The following is a 12,878-nucleotide window of genomic DNA, read 5'->3' on the forward strand; positions in this document are numbered from 1 at the left end:
ACGTAAGCGATGATATTACGAACCTTTGATCCCTCAGGCGGTACTGCATCGAAAACCGACATCTGTGTGTAAAGGAAAGCACCACATGGGCTCAGGAACACTTCATAAAACCACTGTCAGTAACTACAGTTGGCCGCTACATCTGTAAGTGCAAGTTAAAACTCTACTATGCAAAGCGAAAGGCAATTTATCAACAACACCAAGGAACGCCGCCGGCTTCGCTGGGCCCGAGCTCATCAAAGATGGACTGATGCAAAGTGGAAAAGTGTTGTTTGGTCTGAGGAGTCCACATGTTGATGGCTCCTCACATATTCACATTGTTTTTAATGAGAGCCTCCAACAAAAACAGCTATTCGGACCGAGAAAACGACAATTTCCCCATTAATTTGAGTGAGGATGAAAGATTTGATGAAAGATTTACCATGAATTGATTAACGTCGACCCCGACTTAAACAAGTTGAAAAACTTATTCGGGTGTTACCATTTAGTGGTCAATTGTACGGAATATGTACTGAACTGTGCAATCTACTAATAAAAGTATTAATCAATCAATCAAAAAATTTGTGTTTGAGGATATTGATAGCGATGGACTAGAAAAACAAAAAAATGCAAATGCATTGGGACAGATTCAGATGTTTTTAGAGACATTTATTAGGATAATTCTGGGAAATCCCTTATCTTTCTATTGTGTTGCTAGTGTTTTAGTGAGTTTAACAGTACCTAATAGTCGAAGTGTGTGTCCACGGGTGTCTTGACGCCAATGTCTCAGGGAAGTTGACGGCAGCTTTATGGTCGGGGCAAGCTCAGCTGATCTCCGGTAAGAAGCGACTTTTTACCACAATATTCTCACCGAAACCTGCTGGTTGACATTTGGTAGGGATCCATGTTCGCTTGACCGCGCTCTGATCCATAGTAAAGTATCACCTCCGGGAATTTTGAACAAGGAAACACTGTGTGTTTGTGTGGCCAAAGACTAAAGCTTCCCAACTCCATCTTTCTACTTTGACTTCTTCAATATTAATTGAACAAATTGCAAAAGATTCAGCAACACAGATGTCCAAAATACTGTCTAATTATGCCGTTGAAGCAGACGACTTTTAGCTGTGTGCGTGCGCTTCGCTCATACTTCCTAACAGCCCGTGACGCCACGCGTACACATTATCATTACGCGACGTTATCAAGAAGAAACTCCCGGGAAATTGAAAATTATATTTTGGAAAACTCAAAAGGCCGTATTGGCACGTGTTGCAATGTTAATATTTCATCATTGATATATAAACTATCAGACTGTGTGGTCGGTAGTAGTGGGTTTCAGTAGGCCTTTAGATATTGGGTTTCACTGTGTAAAGCGCTTTGAGTCACTTGAGGAAAAAGCGCTATATAAACATAATTCACTTCACTAGGACCTGGAGGTGCTGATTCTCATCCCAGTCGCTTCACACTTAGCTGCAAACCGATCCAGTGAGAGCTGAAGATCCTGGCCAGATGAAGCCATTAGGACCACATCATCTGCAAAAAGCACGTACCTAATCCTGCAGCCACCAAACCGGATCCCCTCAACGCATAGACTGTACCTAGAAATTCTGTCCATAAAAGTTATGAACAGAATCAGTGACAAAGGGCAGCCTTGGCGGAGTCCAACCCTCACTGGAAATGTGTCCGACTTACTGCCAGCAATGCGGACCAGGCTCTGACACTGATTGTACAGGGAGCAGACCGCCACAATCAGACAGTCCGATACCCCATCCTGTCTGAGCATTTCTCACAGGACTTCCCGAGGGACACGGTTGAATGCGTTCTCCAAGTCCACAAAACACATGTAGACTGGTTGGGCAAACTCCCATGCACCCTAAAGGACCCTGGCGAAAATATAGAGCTAGTCCACAGTTCCACGAGGTTTGACTATCCGACGTAGCCTCCTCTCCAGTACACCTGAATAAACCTTACCGGGAAGGCTGAGGAGTGTGATACCACGATAGTTGAAACACATCCTTTGGTTCCCCTTCTTAAAGAGAGGAACCACCACCCTGGTCTGCCAATCCAGAGGTACCGCCCCCGATGTCCACGCGATGCTGCAGAGTCTTGTCAACCAAGACAGCCCCACAGCATCCAGAGCCTTAAGGAATTCCGGGCGGATCTCATCCACCCCCAGGGCCTTGCCACCGAGGAGCAAATAGGAAATAGGAGAGCCCACCACAGATTCCCCAGGCACTGCTTCCTCATAGAAATATATATATATATATATATATATATATATATATATAGATATATATATATTACACACACACACACACACATATATATATACATACATACATACACAAATATATATATCTATACACACGTATATACATATATATATACACACACACATACCGTATTTTTCGGACAATACTGTAAGTCGCAGTTTTTTTCATAGTTTGGCCGGGGGCGCGACTTATACTCAGGAGCGACCTATGTGTGAAATTATCAACACATAACCGCAAAATATAAAATAATATTATTTAGCTCATTCGCGTAAGAGACTAGATGTATAAGATTTCATCGGATTTAGCAATTAGGAGTGACAGATTATTTGGTAAATGTATAGCATGTTCTATATGTTATAGTTATTTTGAATGACTCTTACCATATTATGTTACGTTAACATACCAGGCACCTTCTCAGTTGGTTATTTATGAGTCATATAACGTACACTTATTCAGCCTGCTGTTCACTATTCTTTATTTATTTTAAAATGCCTTTCAAATGTCTATTCATGGTTTTTATCAAATAAATTTACCCCAAAAATGCGACTTATGCTCCAGTGCGACTTATACATGTCTTTTTCCCCTCCTTTATTATGCATTTTTGGCAGGTGCGACTTATACTCCTAAAAATACGGTATATATATATATATATATATATATATATATATATATATACACATACATACATACACATACATATATACACACACACACACACACACACACACATTATATATATATATATATACATATATATATATTGTTACAACGTGTAAATGGAATAAAACAAACAACATGTTTACTTGACTCTCTTCCTGGGAAACTGATCAAGGAGCTCTTTGTATTATTAGGTCCATCAGTGCTAAATATTATAAACTTATCACTCTCCTCGGGCACTGTTCCCCTAGCATTCAAAAAAGCGGTTATTCATCCTCTTCTTAAAAGACCTAACGTCGATCCTGACCTCATGGTAAACTACCGACCGGTGTCTCACCTTCCCTTTATTTAAAAAATCCTCGAAAAAAATTGTTGCGGAGCAGTTAAATGAACACTTAGCGTCTAACAATCTATGTGAAACCTTTCAATCCGGTTTCAGGGCAAATCACTCGATGGAGACAGCCCTCGCAAAAATGACTAATGATCTATTGCTAACGATGGATTCTGATGTGTCATCTATGTTGCTGCTCCTCGATCTTAGCGCTGCTTTCGATACCGTCGATCATAATATTTTATTAGAATGTATCAAAACACGAATTGGTATGTCAGACTTAGCCCTGTCTTGGTTTAACTCTTATCTTACTGATAGGATGCAGTGTGTCTCCCATAACAATGTGACCTTGGACTACAATAAGGTAACGTGTGGAGTTCCCCAGGGTTCGGTCCTTGGCCCTGCACTCTTCAGCATCTACATGCTGCCGCTAGGTGACATCATACGCAAATACGGTGTTAGCTTTCACTGTTATGCTGATGACACCCAACTCTACATGCCCCTAAAGCTGACCAACACGCCGGATTGTAGTCAGCTGGAGGCGTGTCTTAATGAAATTAAACAATGGATGTCCGCTAACTTCTTGCAACTCAACGCCAAAAAAACGGAAATGCTGATTATCGGTCCTGCTAGACACCAAACTCTATTTAATAATACAACTCTAACATTTGACAACCAAACAATTAAACAAGGCTCCACGGTAAAGAATCTGGGTATTATCTTCGACCCAACTCTCTCCTTTGAGGCACACATTAAAAGCGTTACTAAAACGGCCTTCTTTCATCTCCGTAATATCGCTAAAATTCGCTCCATTCTGTCCACTAAAGACGCTGAGATCATTATCCATGCGTTTGTTACGTCTCGTCTCGATTACTGTAACGTATTATTTTCGGGTCTCCCCATGTCTAGCATTAAAAGATTACAGTTGATACAAAATGCGGCTGCTAGACTTTTGACAAGAACAAGAAAGTTTGATCACATTACGCCTGTACTGGCTCACCTGCACTGGCTTCCTGTGCACTTAAGATGTGACTTTAAGGTTTTACTACTTACGTATAAAATACTACACGGTCTAGCTCCATCCTATCTTGCCGATTGTATTGTACCATATGTCCCGGCAAGAAATCTGCGTTCAAAGGACTCCGGCTTATTAGTGATTCCCAAAGCCCAAAAAAAGTCTGCGGGCTATAGAGCGTTTTCCGTTCGGGCTCCAGTACTCTGGAATGCCCTCCCGGTAACAGTTCGAGATGCCACCTCAGTAGAAGCATTTAAGTCTCACCTTAAAACTCATTTGTATACTCTAGCCTTTAAATAGACTCCCTTTTTAGACCAGTTGATCTGCCGTTTCTTTTCTTTTTCTTCTATGTCCCACTCTCCCTTGTGGAGGGGGTCCGGTCCGATCCGGTGGCCATGTACTGCTTGCCTGTGTATCGGCTGGGGACATCTCTGCGCTGCTTATCCGCATCCGCTTGGGATGGTTTCCTGCTGGCTCCGCTATGAACGGGACTCTCGCTGCTGTGTTGGATCCGCTTTGGACTGGACTCTCGCGACTGTGTTGGATCCATTATGGATTGAACTTTCACAGTATCATGTTAGACCCGCTCGACATCCATTGCTTTCCTCCTCTCCAAGGTTCTCATATTTATCATTGTCACCAATGTCCCACTGGGTCATTATTGTCACCGATGTCCCACTGGGTGTGAGTTTTCTTTGCCCTTATGTGGGCCTACCGAGGATGTCGTAGTGGTTTGTGCAGCCCTTTGAGACACTAGTGATTTAGGGCTATATAAGTAAACATTGATTGATTGATATATATATATATATTAGGGGTGTAACGGTACCCAAAAATTTTGGTTCGGTATATACCTCGGTTCAGAGGTCACGGTTCGGTTCATTTTCGGTACAGTAAGAAAAAAAAAAATTTTTTTTGATTATTTATTCACCAAATTTGCTAAATCTTCCACCAAAAATATTTTGATGTGAAGTAATCGGAAACTTGGATAGGTCAATAATTCATAATAACATTGATTTTGATTCAATATTATGTTTTGAGCAATGACAGTTTGAAAGAAAAAAAAAACTGCTTTGTGTAATTAGACAACGTTGCAACTTTTTCTAAATTACATTTAGCCTTTAAGTTTTTTTATTTCACTTTTGTGTATGTTTTTGTTTATTTTAATTGTATTTTTAGAATGTGCCATGAGCCTTTAAAACATTAGGTGTGGGCCGCAAATGCCTTCCGGGGCACACTTTTGACACCCCTGCTATAGATATTAAAAAATTAAATCAGAGCCTGGCGACGCATGCATGTTTATTATAACTCTCTCGGTCTGTCTGTCTCTGTCCCTCCCTCACGAATGCTGCTGTGTGCACAAATTGTCTTGTTTTGAACCCCTTTTTAACCTTGAACGTACATTGAAAATACCCGCAACCCTAACTTAAAATGCCAGACATTTGAGGCATTTAAGAAACTCCACCCGGACAGCCCCGCAAAAGAGGACATGTCCGGTGAAAAGAGGAGGTATGGTCAGAGTATCATAGCCCAGTCGTTGCTAGCATGCCGTGTGTTGTTTTTTTGATTGATTGAAACTTTTATTAGTAGATTGCACAGTACAGTACATTTTCCGTACAATTGACCACTAAATGGTAACACCCCAATAAGTATTTCAACCTGTTTTAAGTCGGGGTCCACGTAAATCAATTCATGGTGCCTCGTAGGGGTGCAACGGATCAAAAAACTCACGGATTGGATAATTTTTTTCAAATCAGCAAAAAAAAAAAAAAAAAAAAAAAGACAAGACAAATAAACAGAAGTTTCGCCGTTGTGTTTTGTAAACACTTTTAAATTGTTAAATTAAAATATATAAAATGTAGTTCAAGTGCACAAGGATATCTTCTTTTTAACATAACTAATGAAAAACAGTGCCACATAAAAAGGGATTTTTCCTTTCCTCCACTGTTTGTGTCAGTACCTGCACAAGGTGACTCTCGTGTCTTCTACTCTCCCACTCTGCTGTGATGGAATGAGCACTTATGGTCATAGTTCCCCTGGACCTCCACCCTTCTGTCGTGAGCACAACAGATGACGCTCGGGATAATTCGTCCACATCTTTTTTCTTCTCTTGCTCATAAAAATCTGGCACAATCTTATCGTTGAAGTTGGCGCGCGACTGAATGTCGTAATGTGGCTGAAGCACTTTCAGCATGTGTTTAAAACCCGCGTTTTCACAATGGAGTCTGCACCTATAAACACACCGATTAAATGGCACGGGGCGTTCAAGTTCCTCCGTTACTCCGCTCGCCATTACCACGCTGTGCGAACAACATATTTTTTTCTATTTTTTTCATAAATCAGAACGCGGATCACGTGTGTGCCGGACCGAAGATATTGATCCGAACGGATCACGGATCAATGTTGTTCCGTTGCACCACTAGTGCCTCGGTGTGCATTGTTTACACAACGTGCGCTACTTAATATGTCCGTGTCGTTCGGTACACCTCCGAACCGAACCGAAAACCCCGTACCGACACGGTTCGATACAAATACACGTACCGTTACACCCCTAATATATATATATATATATATATATATATATATATATATATATATATATATGTATATACATGTATATATACATACATATTAATATGTGTGTGTATATATATATATATATATATATATATATATATATATATATATATATATATATATATATATATACACACACACACACATATTAATATGTATGTATATATACATGTATATACATATATATATATATATATATATATATATATATATATATGTATATACATGTATATATACATACATATTAATATGTGTGTGTGTGTGTGTATATATATATATATATATATATATATATATATATATATATATATATATATATACATACACACACACACACATATTAATATGTATGTATATATACATGTATATACATATATATATATATATATATATATATATATATATATATATATATATATATATATATATATATATATATATATATATATATATATATATATATATATATATATGATAAATGGGTTGTACTTGTATAGCGCTTTTCTACCTTCAAGGTAGAAAAAGCAGCGGCTTTACTTTGAGCTCCTTCCGGATGGCAGAGCTTCTCACCCTATCTCTAATGTAACGTGACAAGTTTGGTACTAGGTGGGGATTGAACCAAGGACCCTCGGGTTGTGCACGGCCACTCTCCCACGTCGTCATTCATTCATATATATATATATATATATATATATATATATATATATATATATATATATATATATATATTAGGGCTGGGCAACGATTAAAAATTTTAATCGAAGTTAATCGCACTATTTCTCCGATTAATCGCGATTAACTCCATTGTATACGCAAAGCCCAATAATGAATTCAAAAGTAGTGTGTAGTGCACCTTTATTGGAATATTTTCTCACATGAACAAAAGCGCCAAAACATTTGTTGTGCAAACACAATTTAAATCAGTCCTTGTTAAACAGTAACAGTTAAATAGCATAATTTATGAAAATCAACTCAAAAAATTTAAATACAAACATTTAAGCTTATTGCCACTGCCAGGGTATTTAAGTTATACTGTTTGGTATGGAAAATAAATATAATCTACATACAAATCTCTGAGCCACAATCATAACATCTGAACAGGCAATTTCTGAGGTAACAGCAGAAACATTTTTATTATCAGGGATCTTATGTTTGAAAACCCTATATTATAGGTAGTGGGCTGTTTTAGGGATTTTTTTATCAAATTATCCGTAGTAGCAATATTAATAATGTTGTGTTTATTCTGCGTAGTGCACTTAAAATAATTATGACCATATCTAGGAATTGATATGATGGGAATTTTCCGATTGTTTGCTTGGTGCTTTGATGAACTGAACGCATATACATGGTACTATATTGTGATGTTATGAGCCAGGGAAAAAAATAACTATCCTACCCAGCATGCAACAGGAGTGACGAGCATTCGTGGTAGCCCGGTAAAGGTTGTGTCGCCATGACGGCATCTTGTATGCTGTGATATGCACGCTCTGAAAGTAAACGTTAAGAACTCAGCCAACACTCCTGGTCTGCATTATTCATAAATAGACAGACAACACATATACTCCGCTGCTTCACAGGCCGCTGGATGTAGCAGGCAAAGTATTCCCATGCTAGCTAGCCGGTCTAGCAAGCACGCGTCATTCAGTCCAAAACAGCCCGATCTATCCACATCCAGAATTGTCTGGCGGTCGTAAGTGATCCCGGAGTGACCACGCTGTAAGCCAGCCATGAAATTTGCAGAATTGTCCGGTATTTTTGCCAAATGTTCCATCTTTACCAAGAGCCCCTCGACAACGAAGCCCATCCGGGCGACGCCATCTTTTTAAGAAAAGGCGTTAACAAAATAAAAGCATGTAAACAACATACGCAAAAGTGCGATAAAATAATTGTCGGCGTTAATAGATTGATGAATTAACTCGTAATTAACGCATTAATTTGCCCACACCTAATATATATATATATATATATATATATATATATATATATATATATATATATATATATATATATATATATATATAAACACACACACACACACACACATACTGTATATAGAGTATTATAAGAATGAGTTCTGACTTCTTGCATTAAATAAAAATAAATTAATTATTTTAAAAATTGTCCATTTACAAGATACTGTGACAACCAACCCCATACCCATAGTGTGTGAGAGTCATTACAGTGATGGGGTTGGATGTAACAAGTGAAAACGTGTCAGAATGTCTTCGTTGGAAAATGTGGTATACACATTTCAAGCAAACACCTTAGGCTTTGATTTATGAATGACTTCATAAATCGTTGGAAAATTAGATATACACATTTCAAGCCAACACCTTAGGCTTTGATTTATGAATGACTCCATAAATATGTCTTTGTGTGAGGATGGACAATTCCCATTACACTAAAAAGGGTGACAGCCAACTCTGTCCTCCTAATGTCAATTAATTATGTGGATAAAAGTCAGCTGTCACCCAAACTAAAGAGCTGTCACAGCACCCGAGGGACGGGGTTGTGTACCTGCACGAGACTGTAATTGGACTAATAAACTATAAATGTAGGAAATAGAAGAACACAGTCAATCCCCCTCACTAAATTTAAACACAGACAAAACTACAAATCCAAAGCTAGCAAGAACAATCCATATACTGTACCCACAAGTAGAGGTGGGAATCTTTGGGCACCTCACGATTTGATTACGATTTAGGAGCTACGATTTGATAAAAAAACTATTATTGCGACATTTTTTTTTTTTTTAATATTCTTGGAGTTTCACTAAACAAGTGTTTATCACTTGCAACTTAAAAAAAATATTCATTTGGAATAAGATACAATTTAATTAGTTCCCACATTTATAAAATTAATGAAAATGATTGCAAAACTGGACCATTAGTGCCCAATAGTGAAGGAGCTGGCCGGATCTCTCAGTGAGGTGGCTCGCTGCAGTATGACAAATTATAGAAACTGCCTGCATTACTTTATGTAAAATAAATAAATCGATTATTGACATTGACTAATCGATTCTATAATCGTCCATGTCTGAATTTCGAAGCATCTAAAAATCAATTATTCCCCCCACCTCTACCCACAACACGTCTCATCTGCTTGTGTTGTTAGTAATTACATCATTGATGTAAGATAAATGTAGAACCAGGACAGAAGTCGCAACTTAAAGAGCTCTCTATTTACCCTTCACATACACAACCCTGCGTGCAACATATGGTTTGACTGCACCAACAAAATAAAGATTTCCAAAATGTGCCATACACATGCATAATGTACTTAAACCACTTATTGATACATTCACAAATTATGATTTCACATAAAATACTGGTCAAAATTGTCTAAAGACGTATTGCACCAGTAAATGTTTTGCATTTTATTAAATTGTAAAAACGGAATTCAAAAATATTCAAATGGAAACATTTCTGTTTTTTTTCATACTGCTCTTTTGTTAATTTATTTTTTTTACCATTATTATTATTAAACTTGTTTTTTATTTTTTACTAATTTATATCCAGTTGTTCGTTCAAATGATATTTTAAGATGAGTTTTGTCGGTACAATAAATACTCATGTTTTCAAATAAATTAATAATCGTGTTAACTGTGATCTCAATATCAATCCAAATAATTGTGATAACTATTTTTGCTATAATCATTCAGCCCTATCGCAAAACGTAGTACACTTGCAACTTTGAAGATACAAGAAGGATATCTAACTTTCCCAACTCCATAAACATATAATAGTCAGCGGATCTGGGTTTTTAGCAATTGAATATCCTGAGATTGTAACATTACAAGCTCTACTAAATGTTTTCCATACTTCACTTACTGTAGGAACTTGAGTTCAAACCAACCAAAAAAAAGTGTTTATACAGTTTAACACATTTAGGGCCTGATTTACTAAACGTTTCCGTGCGCTAAAACACGCGCAAACCTGATAGCACATGCAAAGCTGACCTAATAAACATGTGCAAAGTAGATTGCATCCATTAAGTCAGCAGAATAAGACATGCAATCCATTTTGCATGTCTATCTTCAGTAATATGTAAAATATATGCTGATCATCAAAACGCCCAGAATACTGGGAGAAGAAGATGGAAATATAATTATCTAGCATTTGCAATATGATTTAGAAACACTCATTACCGTTTTGCAAGCACTATTTTGCGTGTTATTTAGCACATTTAAGAAGGATGTGCAAACTGACAGTTCCACACACAGTGGCAGGATTGGTGTTCGCGCATCAACAGACGATGGAGGGACGAAAATATTCTGTCCTACGTGTGTGTCAACATTTTGGACAGCCATAAAAAAGTCATGGTCTATTTGGCAATTTCCTTCAATTGTATGAGGTGCTGGATGACTTATGGGGCACCTTAGTGCGTTTTGGTGTCCGCTGACTTTTTTTTAAATGTTGTTAGTTTTTTTAATTTAGGAAATGTATTACTATATCACTGCGCATAATATTGCTTTTGAGTCATTCACGGCGTACGCGATCATGCGCACTGAATTAAGTGTCAGTGTGCATATGTTTCTGTTGTCTAGACTGCAATTCAGAAAAAGTTTTACAGACTACAGATGTGTGCTGCTGGTTCAACACATCACGCACAGGTAGGAGCATACGATTAATGTGCAGCAAATTATCGTCTCCATGTTAAAAGCCTTGTATACTCGCAAAATCCTTTAAATTAAGTGGGTCTGCACCCCTTTACAATTGCACAACACCAACACGGCCATTCATAGTACACACAGTTTTTTTTTTGTACTCGCTGCTTAGCGCGCGGTGTTTGGATCTTGGTAAATCAGGCCTTTAGTCTTCTTATTGGTTACAATTCCTGTTCACCTACTAAAGAGCATGCCAACTAAAGACGAGACTTGGTGCAGTACATGAACATACAGTGGGGCAAAAAAGTATTTAGTCAGCCACTGATTGTGCAAGTTCTCCCACTTAAAATGATGACAGAGGTCTTTAATTTTCAACATAGGTACACTTCAACTGTGAGAGACACAATGGGAAAAATCCAGGAATTCACATTGTAGGAATTTTAAATAATTTATTTGTAAATTATGGTGGAAAAAAAGTATTTGTTCACTTCAAACAAGGAAGCTCTCTGGCTCTCACAGACCTGTAACTTCTTTAAGAAGCTCTTCTGTCCTCCACTCGTTACCTGGATTAATGGCATTTGTTTGAACTCGTTATCTGTATAAAAGACACCTGTCCACAGCCTCAAACAATCAGACTCCAAACTTCACTATGGCCAAGACCAAAGAGCTGTCGAAGGACACCAGGAAAAGAATTGTAGACCTGCACCAGACTGGGAAGAGTGAATCTACAATAGGCAAGCAGCTTGGTGTGAAAAAAATAAACTGTGGGAGCAATTATCAGACAACGGAAGACATACAAGACCACTGATAATCTCCCTCGATCTGGGACTCCACGCAAGATCTCATCCCGGGGGGTCAAAATGATCATGAGAACGGTGAGCAAAAAGCACATAACCACACGGGGGGACCAGGTGAATGACCTGCAGAGAGCTGGGATCAAAGTAACAAAGGTTACCATCAGTAACACCAAAGTAACAAAGGTTACCATCAGTAACACACTACGCCGACAGGGAATCAAATCCTGCAGTGCCAGACGTGTCCCCCTACTTAAGTAGGTGCATGTCCAGGCCTGTCTGAAGTTTGCCAGAGAGCACATGGATGATACAGCAGAGGATTTGGAGAATGTCATGTGGTCAGGTGAAACCAAAATATAACTTTTTGGTATAAACTTAACTTGTCGTGTTTGGAGGAAGAAGAATACTGAGTTGCACCATACCTACAGTGAAGCATGGGGGTGGAAACATCATGCTTTGGGCTGTTTTGATCCGTGTTAAGGAAAGAATGAATGGGGCCATGTATCGTGAGATTTTGAGCCAAAACCTCCTTCCATCAGTGAGAGCTTTGAATGGTTGAACAAATACTTATTTTCCACCATAATTTACAAATATATACTTTAAAATTCCTACAATGTGAATTCCTGGATTTTTTTCACATTCTGCCTCTCAC

The 12,878-nt window shown here is 38.2% G+C and overlaps 1 protein-coding gene across 1 annotated transcript in view; it reads right to left on the minus strand.

The window, feature by feature from the left end:
* stard5 (StAR related lipid transfer domain containing 5) overlaps positions 1 to 12,878 on the minus strand; it is a 34,527-nt gene that overhangs the window by 8,953 nt on the left and 12,696 nt on the right. The gene's annotated exons all lie outside the window — the stretch shown is intronic.

The sequence above is a fragment of the Nerophis ophidion genome, linkage group LG02 (assembly GCF_033978795.1).
Source record: "Nerophis ophidion isolate RoL-2023_Sa linkage group LG02, RoL_Noph_v1.0, whole genome shotgun sequence".
In the NCBI taxonomy this organism is placed as follows: domain Eukaryota; kingdom Metazoa; phylum Chordata; class Actinopteri; order Syngnathiformes; family Syngnathidae; genus Nerophis; species Nerophis ophidion.